The sequence below is a fragment of the Aquarana catesbeiana genome, linkage group LG06, assembly GCF_042186555.1.
Source record: "Aquarana catesbeiana isolate 2022-GZ linkage group LG06, ASM4218655v1, whole genome shotgun sequence".
In the NCBI taxonomy this organism is placed as follows: Eukaryota; Metazoa; Chordata; class Amphibia; order Anura; family Ranidae; genus Aquarana; species Aquarana catesbeiana.
This window is the reverse complement of record NC_133329.1, coordinates 19,552,602-19,571,840: the sequence shown is the minus strand read 5'-3', so window position 1 is coordinate 19,571,840 and position 19,239 is coordinate 19,552,602. Positions and strand designations below refer to the sequence as shown.

At 41.0% G+C, this 19,239-nt stretch overlaps 1 protein-coding gene across 1 annotated transcript in view; it reads left to right on the top strand.

Moving 5' to 3' along the window:
• Positions 1 to 17,193, top strand: part of LOC141148214 (kinesin-like protein KIF13A) — a 137,750-nt gene extending 120,557 nt beyond the window's left edge. Inside the window, exons 4-6 of the mRNA XM_073635452.1 lie at positions 4,710 to 4,839; positions 5,891 to 5,970; positions 16,328 to 17,193. The gene's annotated coding sequence lies outside the window, so the exon portion shown is untranslated. The remainder of the gene's footprint in view (positions 1 to 4,709; positions 4,840 to 5,890; positions 5,971 to 16,327) is intronic.
• Positions 17,194 to 19,239: the final 2,046 nt, after the last annotated feature.

Below are 19,239 nucleotides of genomic sequence, written 5' to 3'. Positions count from 1 at the left end.
ACCAAGCCCAGACGGCTACTCGGCTTTATACTATAAAACATTCTCAGAAATACTCTCTCCCATTCTCGCTGAAACTTTTAACAAACTTCTAGATGGACATTCTTTTCGGCAAGAAACACTAATGGCAATTGTTTGTATGATCCCAAAACCCCTTTCTGATGATACTTCCTGTGTGAATTATCGGCCTATCTCTCTGTTAAACCTCGATATTAAATTATTAGCAAAAATAATAGCAAAACGCCTCAATAGCATTATAGGAAAATTAATACATAGAGATCAAGTAGGCTTCATGCCAAATAGACAGGCAGGCGATAATATACGCAGGGCAGTGTTATTGGCACATATTGCTAAAAAACGGAAAATCCCTTTATGTTTTCTATCTCTCGATATTAAGAGGGCATTTGACACAGTATCCTGGCGATATATGCAATATTCATTACAAAAATGGGGTTTTGGACCCCACTTTTTAACATGGATTAAAGCATTATATAATAAACCCAAAGCCTATATAAAATATGCTGGATACAAATCTGAAGCCTTTAATATCGAAAGAGGTACCCGACAGGGTTGCCCATTATCTCCCTTATTATTTGCACTTATACTCGAACCCATGGCCCAATACATCAGAACAAACCAAACTATAACTGGCATTGAAGTAGGAAGTATTACACACAAACTATGTATATTTGCAGACGATATATTACTTTTTCTATCATCACCACAGGTCTCTGGTCCTAACTTAATACCAGCTCTGGATGGATTTGCAGCCCTATCCGGCCTTATGATTAATCCTAAGAAATGCCTAGTGCTTAATATTTCACTCACAAACATGGAATTGATCCCGGCTAGGGCTGCACTCCCATTCACATGGGCAGAAAAATCAATCCCATATCTTGGAATTCATTTAACAGCATCTCATTCTGACTTATTCTCAACCAATTATCCTCCTGTATTAAGACAGATCACAAATCTAATAAAACAATGGTCGCAACTTCCTTTATCCTGGATAGGGAAGATTAATGCAATCAAAATGACTATTCTACCCAAATTGCTTTATCTATTCAGAGTCCTCCCTATTCCAATTCCTTCCTATTTTTTGAGAATAGTACAAAAAAGAGCAACTTCGTTTATATGGGGCTCTTCTAAACCACGTATACCTATACACACACTACATCTTCCCAAAAATAAAGGAGGCCTGGGATACCCTAATTTTACTAACTACTACAGAGCAGCACATTTGGCCAGTCTGTCCAAATACCATGCAAAACAGGAAATCCCATTATGGGTATTTATAGAGGCTTCAGAAAATGACCCTCTATTAATATCAAATTTATTATGGCTTGATCCTAAAGACCGCTTTAAAATTCATAATCCCATAACTAAACACTTCTTATCTCTCTGGGATAAACTAAAAACCAAATATCAGTTACAATCTCCACACAATCCTCTCCTTTTTTTTATCAGAAATCCGGCCTTTTATCCGGCATGGATCTACCCAAATTCTTTTAAAGCTTGGACAACATCAGGCATTCAGACACTAAATGACTTCATAGCATCTAAATCATTCCTTTCATTCCCATCGCTTAGAGAAAAATATGATCTACCAAACTCTGAGATATTTAGATATCTCCAAATCAAAAATTTCTATACACCATTCCTAAAGGGGGATACACCATTATCCCAATTATCCATTTTTGAATCAATCTGTACAAAAGATCCATTTGCTAAAGGTACAATTTCATCACTTTATAATCAATTATATGGAGTAGCAAATCTTAATAGACCCTCTTACGTTCAGAGGTGGGAGGAGGACCTGGGACGAACTTTAGAAGACACGGACTGGTCTAACATATGGCTCACATCTAAGTCATCTTCACCCAACATCTTAGCACTGGAGACAAATTATAAAGTCCTAACTCGCTGGTACCTTGTACCCGCTAGAGTGGCAAAATATTCACCTAATACCTCAGCTCTTTGTTTTCGAGGATGCCCAGAAATAGGCACATATTTACACATATGGTGGACGTGCCCAGTAATCCAAACCTTCTGGAAGGAAGTCTTCGTGATTGCATCTAAAATATTTTAAAAAATAATACAACCAGATCCATATTTAACTTTACTTAATCTAAAACCGGAATGGTTAACACTCTCTCAATTCAAACTTATGATCCAACTAATAACGGCTGTAAAACAAACAGTGGCCAAGGCATGGAAATCTCCTTCATTGGTACTAGCAGAAACAATTCACAGAATGAATAATACAATGTCCCATGCTAAGATGGTAGCTATCGATCAAAATCAAATTCCAAAATTTGAAAAACTTTGGCATCCTTGGATAAAACAACAGTTCCTGTCAAACTTCAATGACTCTGTCCTGTTGCCATGGTAACAGATTAAATGACTTACAGAGACGCCCATTCTAAGGCTTCAAAGAGAACTAAAAAGAATAATAAACTGACGAGCGGGACAACCTTGTGGACCACACCTCTACCTTTCTACCCTTTTTCTTCTTTCTCTTTCCTTTTCTCCACCTTACGATTAAAGCTCATTATCAGAATTTATTTGACCTATATACACTCTACCTGTAAACAATATGTATAGTAGGTATAAATCATTTAAATACCTACAAAAGTAACTAAGGAAATTATATATATCTTTAATTTAGGTTTACGTGAACCCGTTTAATATTTGAAATTTCATGATATTTACCTATATAAACCCTACTGTAAAACAATGAGCTTACTTTATAGATCCTTGTAAACTTACTTTATGTATCTTTATAACATTGTATACTCAATAAACTTCTTTTGACAAGGAGAAACGGGCGGAGGGGGGCTCTGAAATGCATTGTCTTTGCAACCCACTGCTATATATCAGAGGGAGTGCATCTGTACACATATAGGACCATACACATGGTCTGTATGATATGGGCTCTATCATGGAGTACTGCTCTGTGCATAGGAGTGAGTCCCCTTCTTTCTCCAGCCAGTCAGAATTTACAGAATGATCCAGTTTGGATTTACCGGCTACCCTGGCCATGGTGTCAGTGTACATCCTCCTATGGCTATGAGGTTAGGTACAAAGTTCCTTCCCCAACTGACACATGTGAGTGAAATCATTCTCAATTTTATTTACTTTTATCAAAGTGTTTAACTGCACAAGATTGTGTGCTTCCCTGTTCTCTTTTCTCTTTGTACTCTTATCCCGACTGTGAGTTGTGTTCCTGACTGTGAGCTGTGTTCCCGACTGTGAGCTGTGTTCCCGACTGTGAGCTGTGTTCCCAACTGTGAGTTGTTCCTGATCCTGACTGTGAGCTGTGTTCTTGCCTGTGCACTGTTCTCCTTTCTGTGTGCTTTACCCCTATGTTTGTTCTATGCTCCTGCCTGTGTGCCAGTGTTGCCAACCATCAGTGTTTTTTACTGGCAGCCAGTAAAAAACAGGCAATTTTCTCATGCCAGTAAATGCCAGTGAAAGTAAAAGGCTGCCAGTAAAAAATATGGCTGTGACGCTGGGCTTGGTCCAGAGCCGGCTGCGACCATCCCAGTGTCTGCTACAGTGTGATTGGGCAGCTCTGGAAGAGGTGGTGCCTGAGCATGTCATGTGATGTCATGGAGCAATGGAGCCAAGCAGAGTGGCCAGAGCCTCGTGTGCCAGTCTATGGTATGGGAGCAAGGCAGGCTGGGACCGGGACCGTCAGTGCTGTTTGGACTGGAGTGGACTGGAGGGACCACTTGGCTTTGAGAGAGAGACTATCACTGTGACTCAGGAGGGGACGTGTTGTGTCTGTGAGGTCTCATCATCATCATCTTTGCTGCTGTACAGTTCTGTCAGTGTCACTGTGAGAGTCAATTTTATGTGTGTGCCGCCCATTCTAATTTCTTAGCCTCCTGAGGCCGGTCCCTGAGCTACAAACTTACTATATCGAAAATAAAATAAATGTTTTTTGCCTTATTATCTACCTTAAATCATATTGCTTATTGCATATTGTATTTGTTTGTAGCCTAAATACTCTAATTTGCACTTAAAACTGTAATTTTATAACTTTTGGAAATGTCCGTAAAAACTTGGCTGTGCCAGTAAATTTTGGGTGTTGTGTCAGTAAATTTAAATCTGGTAGGTTGGCAACACTGCTGTGTGCTGTGCTTCTATTGGCATGCTTTGCTCATCTTTTGTGGCTTTGCTCCTGCCTGTGTTCTAGGCTCCTTCCTGTGTTCTAGGCTCCTTCCTGTGTTCTAGGCTCCTGCCTGTGTTCTAGGCTCCTGCCTGTGTTCTAGGCTCCTTCCTGTGTTCTAGGCTCCAGCCTGTGTTCTAGGCTCCAGCCTGTGTTCTAGGCTCCTTCCGGTGTTCTAGGCTCCTTCCTGTGTTCTAGGCTCCTTCCTGTGTTCTAGGCTCCTGCCTGTGTTCTAGGCTCCTGCCTGTGTTCTAGGCTTCAACCTGTGTTCTTGGCTCCTGCCTGTGTTCTTGGCTCCTGCCTGTGTTCTAGGCTTCAGCCTGTGTTCTAGGCTCCTTCCTGTGTTCTAGGCTCCTGCCTGTGTTCTAGGCTCCTTTCTGTGTTCTAGGATCCTGCCTGTGTGCTCCTTGTGTGCTCCTTGTGTGCAATGCAACTGTGTTTTAGCTTGTGATCTCCTCTATAATTTACAGAGATTGATTTTAAAAATGTATATTTTTCAGTATCAGTTGTTACAAATAAATAATGTTTTGCTTTCTAGGGAATTTGTTACCCCTTAATGAACCTGTTAAATGGTGTCGTGACTATGAGGAACATTTGAAAAGAATATTGGACCGAAACATGGACTCCGAAATAAGTACAGATTTCATTGTTCCAGTCTTAGTACAAAAGTAATTTACTTATTTACAGTTTAGATAAAATGTAATTTTGCCGAGTTATTTACCTAACATAATAGACAGGAATGTAGGAGAGAATGGATAATATTTTTTATTTGCTCTGATATCTGTAGGCAGATCTTTGGGGGAAATGTACAATTCAGGAAACTGAGCAATTGTGCAAGCATTGTACGAGTCTTAAAGATTGGAAAAATCTGCATATATATATGTATATATATATATAAAAGAGGAAATAATTTAATTGTGCATCAATTGGCTAATTGATATTTTACATAATACACAGTTCAGGGAAAAAAATGCAAGGCTCAGGAACAGCCTAGAGATATTAAAGCGGTATTAAACCCAAAACCAAAAATGTAATACATTGCAGATTACCAATCATTCTCTGTGGCGGCTGAATTTTTTATTTTTTTTTCCCAAGCTGTTTTCATCTGGTGATATGGCCAGTAACACACCTCCTGTATTAGAGCACCCCCCCCACTCTGGTTGAAGGAGATGAGGGGGCACATTTGGATAATAACATTGTCAGTCTGGGGGGAGGGGAGGGTTAGATGGACTAGCCAATTTAACTACACTAACAAATTCAAGCCAAACTCCAGGTAATACTTTATGATCTGTCACAGCAAACAATTTTTATTTTTTTTTTTCCTTTTGACGTGTGTTTTATATAAGTGAATTAAATCTGATCAATTTAAGCACCACAGTCAGTGGTAAATGGTTTGTCTCATCCCTATAACTGCAAGAGAGCTTGTTATGTTGAGAAACAACAAACAAACTTACTGGCAGGATCACCAAATGAAAATAGAAGAAAAAAAAAGCCTAAGAAAGAAAACAAATGCAACCATCACATCTAATGATTGGTAAGCTGCAATATAATAAATGTTTACTTTTGGGTTTAATACCGCTTTAATGCTCTACTGATGTACATATATCAGTATTTGTACAGTATTTAGTATTTGTACAGTATTTAGTATTTGTACAGTATGTTACTTGTGATCTTTTATTTAAAATATATCCACATGCATTGCTTTACTTTCTCGTGCAGGCCACTGATGCCAGGATGGATAAGAATATACGAAAAGGAAGTTTATAGGATTATGTTGGAAACGGCACGAAAACTAACAGGTATGGTGTCTGAGCAGAAGAAATGTGGCCATTTACTAAATTGATAAAACACAACAAAGACCCCACAGGACTTTAAATCCAGCAACATTAGAGGAGATCTCTGGTCACAGGATATTTTTTCATTTTATAACCTTAGCATTGTTATAACATTACAAATAATAATTATTACTGACAATCTGATATAGACTTATGCCCCGTACACACGGTCGGATTTTCCGATGGAAAATGTCCGATCGGAGGGTGTTGTCGGAAATTCCGACCGTGTGTGGGCTCCATCGGACATTTTCCATCGGATTTTCCGACACACAAAGTTGGACAGCAGGAGATAAAATTTTCCGACAACAAAATCCGATCGCGTCAATTCCGACCGTGTGTGGCCTGTTCCGACGCACAAAGTGCCACGCATGCTCAGAAGAAATTCCGACACGGGACAGCTCGTTCTGGTAAACTTAGCGTTCGTAATGGATAAAGCACTTTCGTCATGCTGCAATGTTCAAAATGGTTTAATACAGCGCACTCTCTTCTTCTTTATAATGTGACAAGAATTAAGTCGTTTTGCTGCTCATATTCACACACACTTCTCACAAACTTTTATTTGTGTTTTTTTAGTGGGATTCCCTCAATATATTGTTATTAGTTGTCACATCTGACAGTTTTATATTTTTTATGTTTTTATTTTTTTCTTTTTAAGCCTTTTTTTTTCTTTAATGTTTGGATTTTTTCCAAGGCTGATCTTTGTTCAAAGTTATTTTTATTTTTACTCCAGAATATTTTTGTGTGTGTTTTGTGTGGCAAGTTACCCCAACACCATTGATATCTTTTATTATTTAATCTCCAGGAGATTGTTTGGTGTTGGTGTCCCTTGTTCATTTCACATTGTATATTAGAAATGTACCTGAATCCTCACAAACAAACCATCATTTTTGAAGTAAAACACATAGGAGAGTATAATTCAAAACAAAAATCCTTTATTAAGGGCTCAGAACCAAACAAAGAGGAAGGCAACACTGGATCAACAGGAGAAATTAGTGAAGCCTGGGACCCCCACGGCAGACATCAATTCTTAAACCTCAAAATTGGTGGCCTGAGGAGTCCATATGTAAAGGAGGGCAGTCTGGTCCGGGATTCACAGAGACTTGGATAGCAGCAGATGACATCAGTGTCCCCAGGCTGTGGTACCACAAGAGGCTGCATCTTTTGGCCGACCAGACTGGATCCAGGGCAATCACTCTCTGGTCTTCCTTTCACACTTCCTTCCGGGCTGTGGCTGTGCAGTAGGAGATGTGGCAGGAGGAGGAGTAGGACCTGGAGGAGGAGGAGGACTGGGAGGACCTGGAGGAGGACTGGGAGGACCTGGAGGAGGACTGGGAGGACCTGGAGGAGAGGGAGGAGGAGGAGGAGGACCATCCCAAAGCTGTGTGTGAGGTGTAAGTTGGCCCCTCACACCTTTCTCCAGAGCCTCTGATATGAGGGCCTGACACATGGCTTGTTGGCCCTCCTCCATCCTCTGCATTTTATAGGCAATGAATGCCGCAAGGTTCTCCTGCCTGGTGTGTGGTGCTCCCAGGACCTCTGTAGCCCTCCAAAAAAATCTGATAGCCGCCTCCTCTAGGGTACTCCTCCTGCTGCCACTTTCTGTTTTCAGGGTGGGTGGAGGGACCTGCAGATCAGCCACCTCCTGGCTGAGACTTCCCTGTGTATGAAAAAGGGACATGGTTTTAGTTTTTGCATCATCAATCACAATCATAAATTAGTACTCCCTACTAACATCTAGGTAACATCATTGATTGTACAAGCAGAAATATTTAGAGGAATGCTATACCTGGCTCAATCTGGGCTCCTCCACATATCGCCTGGAAGGCCCAGGTTGGGCATCAGAAGCCTCAGCTGGGGGGGAAGGAAGCGTGGAAGGAAGACTTGAGAGGGATGACCTGGGTTCAGTCTGGCCTGCCAGAAAGTGCAGCCTGTCGTAGTACAACATCCTGGGGACATAGATGTCACCTGCTGCTCCGGATCTCTGTGAATCCAGGACTTTATTGCGCTCCCTCAGATATGTGCTCCTCAGGCAACCAATTAATATCTTTAAATAAGTGATGTCTGCCGTGGGGATCACCTGCTTCACAATTTCACACAATTGCTCCAGTGCTGCCTTCCTCTTTGCTTGGTTCTTGAAATGGGGGTGGGTAAGCTCCCACAGACAGGGCAGCTCCCTTAGCATATCAATGAATAGTGACATGAAGTCAGTATCTCTCATTAAGATATCCATGTTCACTGCAAGACACAACACAAGACAAAGCCTAATGTCACACCAAACTCTCCTAATCTTGTTACAATATAGGCCTCAATCTAGAAGCAGTATAGGCCCAAGTTTGTCTCTTACCTTCGTTCTTACGATCGGCGCGTCCAATGCTCCTTCCTCCGCTCACAGATCGTACGTAATACGCACGCGTGTTACGCTTTATACACACTGCGCATGTGTGTAACTCCGCCCGCCCCTGACGTTCTTTCTATTCTATTCCCCGCCCCTTTTCGTTCGGCGCAGTGGGGGAAGAGCATGATGGCGGAGTTACACCAGGTGCGTGATAATTCGAACAACGAGGAGGAGGAGGAAAGCCCGGATCTAGGCACGTCCCAATCCAGAAGGAGACGTTTTAAGGCCACAAATATGTCGTTTGGGGAGATGTTGGAGATGGTCGACATCATGAAGAAGTCCGACTAAGATGGAAAATATGGGCCTTACCCCCACCCCAACATCCGAAAGGCCAAAATCATTGGTAAAGTGGTCCGGAGTCTGGAGCGGATTTTCGGGGTACGAAGATCTAAAGATCAGCTCAGGAAGCGGTGGTCGGACCTGAGGTTGAGAGAGCCGGAGCAGTACCGAAAGATCCGGAGAGTGCTGCAAAAAAGTAAGTAGTTGTGCTGTGTTCATATTCTTTCTGTCTTTATTCCGTTCGTTCTGCTCCATATGCTTTTAGTAATTGTAACGTTTAAAAGGGCAACTTTAATGATCATGGGCCCATTATTCGTTCGTATCAAACATTTTTCTTTCGGCCTCTAGAACACCATTGTTTAGGCCATATGCATTTTCACACATTTTTTTTGGGCCTACTTGGATGCCAAATATTTGTTTGTGTAGATGGGTTTGTTACTAGAATGAAATGCAAACTAGATTGTGTGTAAGGAGAGGACACTGAGCAGCTGTTTTCACATCTGGACACTGGAGCACTAGTGTGGGACCCCAGAACACCATTTTTATTAGGGGGGGCACACAGGTGCTCCAGTGTATACTATAGGGGGGGTTACATCTGTGAAGCTTGTACCAAACAGGTAAAGTATTGCAGCTTGACAAAGGGCAATAAAAAATATACATCTTTGAACTTGGCTAAAATAGACAATTGTACCCCACTTCCAAGCAATGTTTCCTAGTTCTATAGTTCTGCCATCAAATATCTGTGTGCTAAGTATACCATTTTTGTTTTACATAGGGGAGAAAAGACTCGGAGGTCACTCCTCATCCCAGGAGACCAGAGACCCCCCCCCTCTGGAAGAAGGGGAAATACCGCAAAACCAAGAAGAAGAGCAGGAGGAAGAAGAAGACGTGGTGGAGATTGGCACCACAACAGGTGAGTGTCTGCGACCACAGACTCAGGTAAAAGAGATGGCTGGTGGCAGATTTTTGAGACCTGTTTTTTTTGTTCTTTATCTCTTTTTAGGTGATCGTGATGTGAGGGAGAGAGAACGCTTTACATCAGAAAGTGCCCAGATACTGATAGGGGAGATCATGGGATGTAATCTCCAATTGCAAAACATCCAGCAACAAATCACTGATGTTATTAAAAAAAATAATAACATCATTGATGTTTTGGGGCGAATTTAAACCCCACAAAATCACCTGTTTTATGTAATTTAAATTTTTACAATGTTTCGAAAAGCCAAATTTGGAGGATGCACACAGTGTGCCAACATGTGCTAGCTGCCATCACGGGAGATCAATGGATGCGTTTTGGGGGTGCAACCCCTTCCTCAATTATAAAGTAGCGTTGAGGAAGGGCTTGCTCCCCCAAAACACGTCCCTTGATCCCCCATGATGGCAGATAGCACATGTTGACATTCGTAAATTGGTGTGCATCTTCCAAATTTGGCTTTTCCAGGGGGTGAGTTCCCCCCATCTGAACGCTATATCCAACCCAGTTCCTAAATACTGATGTCTGATATAGCCTTCAGGTTTTACCTAATGTGAACTTTGTAAGTTCTAGTTTTTTGGCTTTCTTGTTGGTTTTACACAGGCCTGTTTTATCAGAAATGGATATTTAGATTTTTCATAATGCTAATGCAAACATTTTATACAACAAACATGTTGGTTTGTTTTAAAAACCTTGGGTAAATGCACATGTGATTGTGCAGGTATAAAAAAGTGCCTTACTCAAGAATGTGTGGATCATTGTCTCAACACTACAACACTTTTGGGGTGATGTAATTGCTGTTTTATGCACAAATGGGGGTTACACTTTGCACTACAAGTGCAGGTTACACTTTGCACTACAAGTGCAGGTTCAGTGCAGTTGCAAGTGCACTTGTAGTGAAATGTGTTTTTGCATTTAGGAAGTACCAGCCAACACTGTTTTTTATAAGGTTACCCAATCACGACATTTTCTGCACTCAACATATTTCCGTCAGGGTCAGCTAAAACAAACACAAGCAGGAAATATCCACCAAGAATAGCTTTTGGTTGTTTTTTATTTGAAAAAGGTGTCACATATTGTCTGGCATATTGATAGCCCCCCTACCCGCAAAGAACTCCAGGTATCGTAACCGGACATCACGGGCATTCAGGGAGGGCAAGCCAGGACGGCCGCTTTCAAGTGCCGTCATTGTTGATGTATTTGGTATTCCGGCCTCAGGCCCAACTGAGCCAGCATAGTTGGCTGAATGTTTTCTTAAAAAATTATGGAGAACACAGCACGCCAGTATAATATGGTTCAGTTTATACTCCGCCATATGGATGGGTGTCAGAAATAGTCGGAACCGGCTGGCCAGCATTCCAAATGTGTTCTCCACCACTCTTCGGGCTCTGGCCAGCCGGTAATTAAAAACCCTCTGTTCCGGGGTGAGGGTCCTCATCGGGAATGGCCACATCAGGTGGTCCCCCAGCGCAAATGCTTCATCAGCAACGAACACAAATGGGAGACCTTCAACATTGTCCTCTGGAGGTGGCAAGTCCAAACTGCCATTCTGGAGACGCCTGTAGAACTCCGTCTGGGCGATGACTCCACCATCGGACATCCGGCCATTCTTCCCCACGTCCACATACAAGAAGTCTTAATTAGCCGACACCACCGCCAACATCACTATACTATTAAACCCCTTGTAATTATAATAGTATGACCCCGAGTTGGGTGGTGGGATGATGTGGACGTGTTTCCCATCAATTTCCCCTCCGCAGTTAGGAAAGTCCCACCGCTGGGCAAAGTGGGAGGCCACAGTCTGCCATTCCTGTGGCGTGGAAGGAAACTGTTGAGGAAAAAACAATAAACATTACTATTTTTTCACAGAAACCTGGCAAGCAGATTAGACACAAACATTACGGGTCAACCTCCAGATAGCATTTATTAAGGGGAATTTAACAACAACAAAGTATAAGGTACACCTATCATATTCCCCCTCCCCCCCCCTCATGGACCATTTCTAACATTATAGGGGGGGGGGGACTCTTGGACAGGTAAGCCTCTTCACTTCATTGAGAGATGAATGCCTAAATACAGGGTATTACTTGGAACAGCCCCTCCTTAGTTACACTATTGGCAGCCCACTGGACAGGTAAGAAGTGTCAGAATACAAAGATATAAATACACACTGTACACATTTGAGCACATTTGGACATTCTGCTATTACCTATCAAGATCATAATAGGATACAAGAACTTTAAACAGTACCACTGGAAAGTATACAGGCAGGCCCTTGCACTACATGCTTTGGGGAATTCATCCATAAATCTGACCAGTAAAGAGATGGGTATATTGTGTATGGGTTTGGCAAAGTCAGCAGATAGATGATTGAGGATAGAGAATTGGGATCAGCTGACTTAGCAGTTGGGGGAGGGAGGGTTACCAAAAATTTGGGGACACCACAAAAAAAAGCCTCTGGCCCTCTGCCTGAATTTAAATCCAAAATAACATTTCCAAACATTTTAGGGGGTGTTTGGGGTAAAGCACTACTATGGAGCTGATAAAATACATTGTTAAGTGACTACATGAGGTGAATATAGGGCAGGGGACACCATGCTGGGGAGGTTATTGAAGGGCAAATATGTATGAAGGACCTAAAATAATAATTACATAAAAATCCAGCATGCATGAGGACAAAGGGGACATTCACAGCATAATACAATCATGGTAATTAGGGAATGAGGAAAGAAATACAATATATTAGCAAACATTCAATACAATAAAATGTGATATAAAAGGATAAAAATCTTACCTTCATATACTCCTTCTGCAGGACCTGTATGATGGCAGAACAGGTCTCTGGGATAATGATCCCCAGAGCCTGGGGGGAGATGCCTGTCGAGAACTTAAGGTCCTGCAGGCTTCTCCCTGTGGCCAAATACCGCAAGGTAGCGACCAACCTCTGCTCCGGAGTGATGGCTTGCCTCATGCAGGTATCCTGCCTGCTGATATAGGGGGTCAGCGAAGCCAACAGACGGTGAAACACGGGGTCCGTCATCCTGAGAAAGTTCCTGAAATCATCAGGATTATTCTCACGGATCTCACGGAGCAAAGGCATATGACAGAACTGGTCACGCTGAAGCAACCAATTCTTGGTCCATGAACTCCTCCCCACCCTGTTCATGGACTGGACTTGTGTCAAGGTCAGGACCCCAACACCAAGCCCCCGCACAGCACGAACTCTACGAGGAGTACGCATACCAAACATGGCTATAAAACGGTCGGCTGCTCAGAACGAAGTAACAGAACGCACTGAAGAACAGCAAGGCCTGTGAAGAGCGACCTGAAAACCAGTAACAAACGAACAAGAATACAGTGACCAAAGTCACGCGGAACTTGCTTGCACGCACTGAAGAGCAGATACAAACCCACAAGCACAAACTGAACGGCAGAAAACGATCTGAAAGCCACGAGTCTGAAAAAGCGCGAATCGTCTCTCACCAAACTTTTACTAACACGAGATTAGCAAAAGGAGCCCAAAGGGTGCTGCGCTTGGTTCTGAACCGGCCTTTTCTAGTCTCGTCGTACGTGCTTGACGTCACCGCGTTCTTGGCGATCGGAAATTCCGACAACTTTGTGCGACCGTGTGTAGGCAAAACAAGTTTGAGCCAACATCCGTAGGAAAAAATCCGAGGATTTTGTTGTCGGAATGTCCGATCAATGTCCGACCGTGTGTACGGGGCATTACTTGGAAAAACTCTTTTCATGCTGGGAGTGCTACCTGTCTGCTGGCCATCTCTTTCCACAACTTCCTGGATTCCCAGCGTGCTTTGCAGCTTCTCCCCCCATTTCTAAGGACTACATATCCCATGGTACCTTGCTGCCTGCAATCAGTGATTTCTGTACTGACTCCTCCTCTCAGAAGGCAGGCTCTGTGAAATGTGTGGCACAGTAGTGCCTACTTACAGGGCATAGTGACTATTAGAATACAATATATTATATTTTTTTCTATTCTGTTCTATTGTTTTTCTATGCTATTCTTTTCTATTATTTTCTATTCTATTCTTTTCTATTGTAAAGTTTACGTTCACATTTATCGCTTTGGTCTATAGCTGTGTTGGATGCTGTTTACATCTTATTTTGCACACAGCGCTGTATTTTTTCCTTTTTTCATAATCTTTTCTATTGGAACTCTATTTCATTCTATATGAAATTCGAATTTCATAAGATGCTATTTATTAATATATAATATTTTTTTCTGTTCTGTGCTATTGTTTTTCTATGTTATTCTTTTCTAGTATTTTCGATTCTATTCTAATCTTTTCTATTCAAATTTGATTCCATTCTATACGATTTTCGAATTTCGGAAAATGGTTATATATAGTTTACTTTTTCAAATTCGGTCAAATTTCATCGAATGTGGTGGAATTATTTCGAATTTGATAGTTTTTCCGAATTCGGTAGATTTTTTTTCGAATGCGGTAGAATTTTTTCGAATTTGAATACGAAATGAATCCCAAAAACGAATGTAACAAATTTAACTAAACTAATTTAGTTAAATAATGAATCGAAACAAAACAAATTTTTTCATCCTGCACATGTCTAAGCATCATGTTGTGGGGAGGCTTTTCTTCAGCAGAGACAGGGAAGCTGGTCAGAGTTGATGGGAAGATGGATGGAGCCAAATACAGGGCAATCTTAGAAGAAAACCTGTTAGAGTCTACAAAAGACTTGAGACTGGGGCGGAGGTTCACCTTCCAGCAGGACAACGACCCTAAACATACAGCCAGAGCTACAATGGAATGGATTAGATCAAAGCATATTCATGTGTTAGAATGGCCCAGTCACAGTCCAGACCTAATATTCTGCAGAAGAATAGACAAAAATGTCCCTCTCTAGATGTACAAAGCTGGTAGAGACATCCCCAAAAAGACTTGCAGCTGTAATTTCAGTGAAAGGCGGTTCTACAAAGTATTGACTCCGGGAGGAGCCATACAAATGCCCCCCCCCCACACTTTTCACATATTTATTTGTATCATTTATCATTTTCCTTCCACTTCACAATTATGTGCCACTTTGTGTTGATCTATCACATAAAATCCAAATAAAATACATTTACGTTTTTGGTTTTAACATAACAAAGTATGGAAAATTGCAAGGGGTATGAATACTTTTTCAAGGTACTGTGTGTATATATATATCCGATTTCCAGTAGACAGAGGAACTCACCATAGTGTAAATCGTATAAGGAAAACATTTATTAAAATTTAAAGGTTACACTTACACAGGTATGAAGTAAATTTGAAAGGTAAAAAGCCGTCCGGCAAAACAAACACCCGTGCACTACGGTACGCAGCGTGATGACGTCAGCGCATCACTCCTCCCAGGATGTCATCGCACTGTGTACCGTAGTACGGGTGTTTGTTTTGCCGGCTGGAAGCTTTGGAATTCCTTCTTGGAACGGTTATTGCGACCAACAGCTTCGGAATTATCGTTTGGGACCATCTTCCATCTTGTGTCCATTGGAGTCTGCAGTTTGCAGGATACCGTCCAGTCCCGGCATAAGGGTACCCACGTTGATTGAATGCCTTTCATGCCTTTTGGTACTTCTCCTTTGATTGAAGATTGAGAAGAAAGTTTCCCAATTATTGGATACCTCACATGTGGACTTTCATTAGTTTGAAGTTTATCTTACTGTCACATATTTACCTCACATGTGGACTTTTGTGTTTTCTTTTTTTTCGCTGTCATTATTTCATAATTTTTTATTTTGCTGTCACATATTTACTTTACATCTTCATGTATTTACTTTGCCCATGCACTTGAGGTGTTTTGGATTCACATATATACATATACACATTGTTTATTTGGTCATATTTAGCGCTACACTTATTTTCTACAAATTTACCTTATACCTGTGTAAGTGTAACCTTTAAATTTTAATAAATGTTTTCCTAATAAGATTTACATTATGGTGAGTTCCTCTTCATTATGGGTTACCCTCTTCGATTGAGATTGAGATTGAGATCATTGACTGACCGAATCCCTGTGATCGCTTGTTGTGCGTTCCTGCCGTACTCAGTACCTGAGAGCTGTCATCCTCATCCCTGTGGAAAAGGCCATGGCGGGGTTTTTAGCCACAAGCTCATACTAAGCTTGCCTCTGGTAAGCACAAAATCTATGTGGTGGAGGAACACGAGTCTGGGGTGTTGTCACAAGTCATATGAAGGGCACTTATGTTTATATCTATGGACTGATTTAAAAATATGTTTTTCTTCTATTTGGTGTGAGGAGCAATTTCAATACAGGTTTGCATTAGTTGCATTTTTTGTGTGATATTTGTAGTGTAGCTCCATCTTCTAATTTCATTTGCTTATATGTGTATCCCATATTTAGCTGCTGCTGTGTGCCTTTTTTTTTTTTTAATTTTTTAACCTTATTTTGTATGTTTACGCGTGGTGTTTTCTACTTTTTATTACAAAATAAATGTTGTCTGTAAATTCTGTCCACATAGTTTTTTTTTTTGCTAACAGGGTTTTGAGCCCATGATAAAAATAATAATAAAAAAAAGAAGTTTTGTCCTTCTGTACACTTTAATGGTTTTAAATAAAATATCCTTTTCAAGTTGCAGAGAAGGTTTATATCCTTTTTTTAGCATTTTGATGTTTTTGTGCATTTATTTGCATTCTTAGGAGTCACTCCGGTCATTATACTGACTAACAAATCCAGAGGAGAACAGAGCGAAACGCGTTCCTTTTTTGAAGATTTGGGAATTGCACCACAAAACATCTACGCCATTGAGAATTATACCGTGGAAGATCATCAGAAACTCAGGGAGAAGGACGAACAGATCCTGAAAATCCTCCTCCATATTATACAGGATGTCAAGTTCGCCATGAGATACAACAGAGATGCAAAAGCTGAAAAAAAAGAACGACTGACATTTGTGTTGAACCACTTAAGCAAAATGAAGATCGAGAAAGAAAGAGAACGTCTCCTCTATGAAACTCGACCACCAGAGCCAGAAAAAACAAGTGCAAGGTCGGGTAATAATTGTATTGTATCTTAAAGTGGTTGTATGCAATCTTAGAGTGGTTCTAAAGACAAAACATTATTTATCTTAATGCATTCCTTGCAATAAGGTAAAAAACACTAGTACCCCCCAGCCCCTAAACACTTATCTGACCCCTTTCACAATCCAGCACTATGCCCAGCTGTAACTCTTCTCCCTTCACTTCCTTTTCTCACAAAGAGACACAGACAGCAGGGGGAGCCATTCATATCCTGTGAGGAGGGAGCAGATGGCCAAGCCGCACTGTGTGTGTTTATGGACCCATACAGCCGGGCTCAGGAGTGCTCTGACATGGGTGCCCCACATAGCACACAACATGCTGTAGAAGTAGGGAAGACCCTCACCATGCCAACATCCAAAATATATATTCAAGGACTGACCGAGTAAAAAAATGAACGGACTTTGTGGGCACATAATGAGAGAGGGAGAGAGAGAATCAGTAAAAAAGTATAAATTTTATTACAGCATAGTTAAAAAAAAAACATATAAACCAGATACAAACAACACCCTGTATGGACACATTTACCAGTTACCCAATAATGCAGTTATAGAGGACTGGACCTACGGTACAAAGATTCATTTAATACTGTATCACGGTCATAGAAAAATTTCTGAACCAGTAATGCCTCCAAAAACTTGTTCGTCGACGTGTTTCACTAAAATATTAGCTTCCTCAGGACAGATACTGGGTAGATGCTGGTAAACTTGTGGCTCGTGGTGTGGGAGAACTTGACCAAACTGACAACCGAAAAACGAAATTGCACATGTGTGTCTATAGTAGTGGGATACACATATATCATGTGGTCTATAGTAGATACCACTGGTATATAGAAGTCATGTATAGGTATTTCAATATAAATCACACACAGCGGTAAGTGGTCACAAATTCCCACTATAGGCGTGTTCAATACAATATCAATAGTACCAAGAGATGGCCGGCAGATACCGGACCAGATTATTAAATGGGTAAGTATACAGTCTCCTTAAATATAGAGGCGAGTGGAATATCTGAATGTGTAAAAACTGCTCTTATCACATAGGGGGAGACCTTTCGTTGGGGCTCAAGTTGCCACACACAGCAAGGAAAGCCGTACACAGGGGTGCAGCACCAAAAGGGGCACACTTCTCTCCTATGTATGCGGCAATACCAACTTGAGCCCTAACAAAAGGTCTCCCCCTATGTGATAAGCACAGTTTTTACACATTCAGATATTCCACTCGACTCTATATTTAAGGAGACTGTATACTTACCCATTTAATAATCTGGTCCGGTATCCATGGGCCATCTATTGGTACTATTGATATTGTATTGAACACGCCTATAGTGGGAATTTGTGACCACTTACCGCTGTGTGTTATTTATATTCAAATACCTATACATGACTTCTATATACCAGTGGTATCTACTATAGACCACATGATATATGTGTATCCCACTACTATAGACACACAAGTGCAATTTCGTTTTTCGGTTGTTTGTCAGTTTGGTCAAGTTCTCCCAAACCATGTGCCACAAGTTTACCAGCACCTACCCAGTATCTGTCCTGAGGACGCTAAAATTTTAGTGAAACACGTCAACGAGCTTTTGGAGCTCATTTGGAGGCATTACTGGATCAGAAATGTTTCTGTTACCTTGATACAGTATTACATTAATCTTTGTACCGTAGGTCCAGTCCTCTATAACTGCATTATTGGGTAACTGGTAAATGTCTCCATACAGGGTGTTGTTTATATGTTTCTTAACTATGTTAAAACTTATACTTTTTTACTGATTCTCTCTCTCATTATGTGCCCACAAAGTCCGTAAATTTTTTGACTTGGTCAATCCTTGAATATATTGCTATGGAATGGAAGCTCAGCAGAAAAGGAAGGGCAGGCAGCATTTGGCAAGCGACCAAAAAAAGAAGAGGTAAGGGACCGACTCTGTGCAATATCGTTGCACAGAGCAGCTATGTATACTGTAATCTCAATCAATGTGTAGCGCTGCACATTGATTGCGGATATTGGTTATAAGGGTTGTACAGTCACCTTAAGTGCTAGCTGCTTAGAAGGGAGGTGCGCTCGCTATATACTTTGTTGTTTTAGATAAATATAACCTGTTTATTTAACCACTTTAGGCCCCGGAAGGTTTGCCCCCCTTCCTGACCAGGCTATCTTTTAAGATTTGGCACTGCGTTACTTTAACTGACAATAGCGCGGTCGTGCGACGCTTTACCCAAATAAAATTGATGTCCTTTTTTCCCCACAAATAGAAATTTCTTTTGGTGGTATTTGATCACCTCTGCTGTTTTTTATTTTTTGTGCTATAAACAAAAAAATCTGTTTTGAAAAAAAAACTATTTTTTACTTTCTGCTATAAAACAATCAGCAAAAAAAAATGTAAAAATCTAATATCTTCATCAATTTAGGTCAATATGTATTCTGTTACATATTTTTGTTAAAAAATCCTAATAAGCGGATATTGATTGGTTTGTGCAAACGTTATAGCGTCAACAAACTATGGGATAGATTTTTTTTTTTTACTAGTACTGG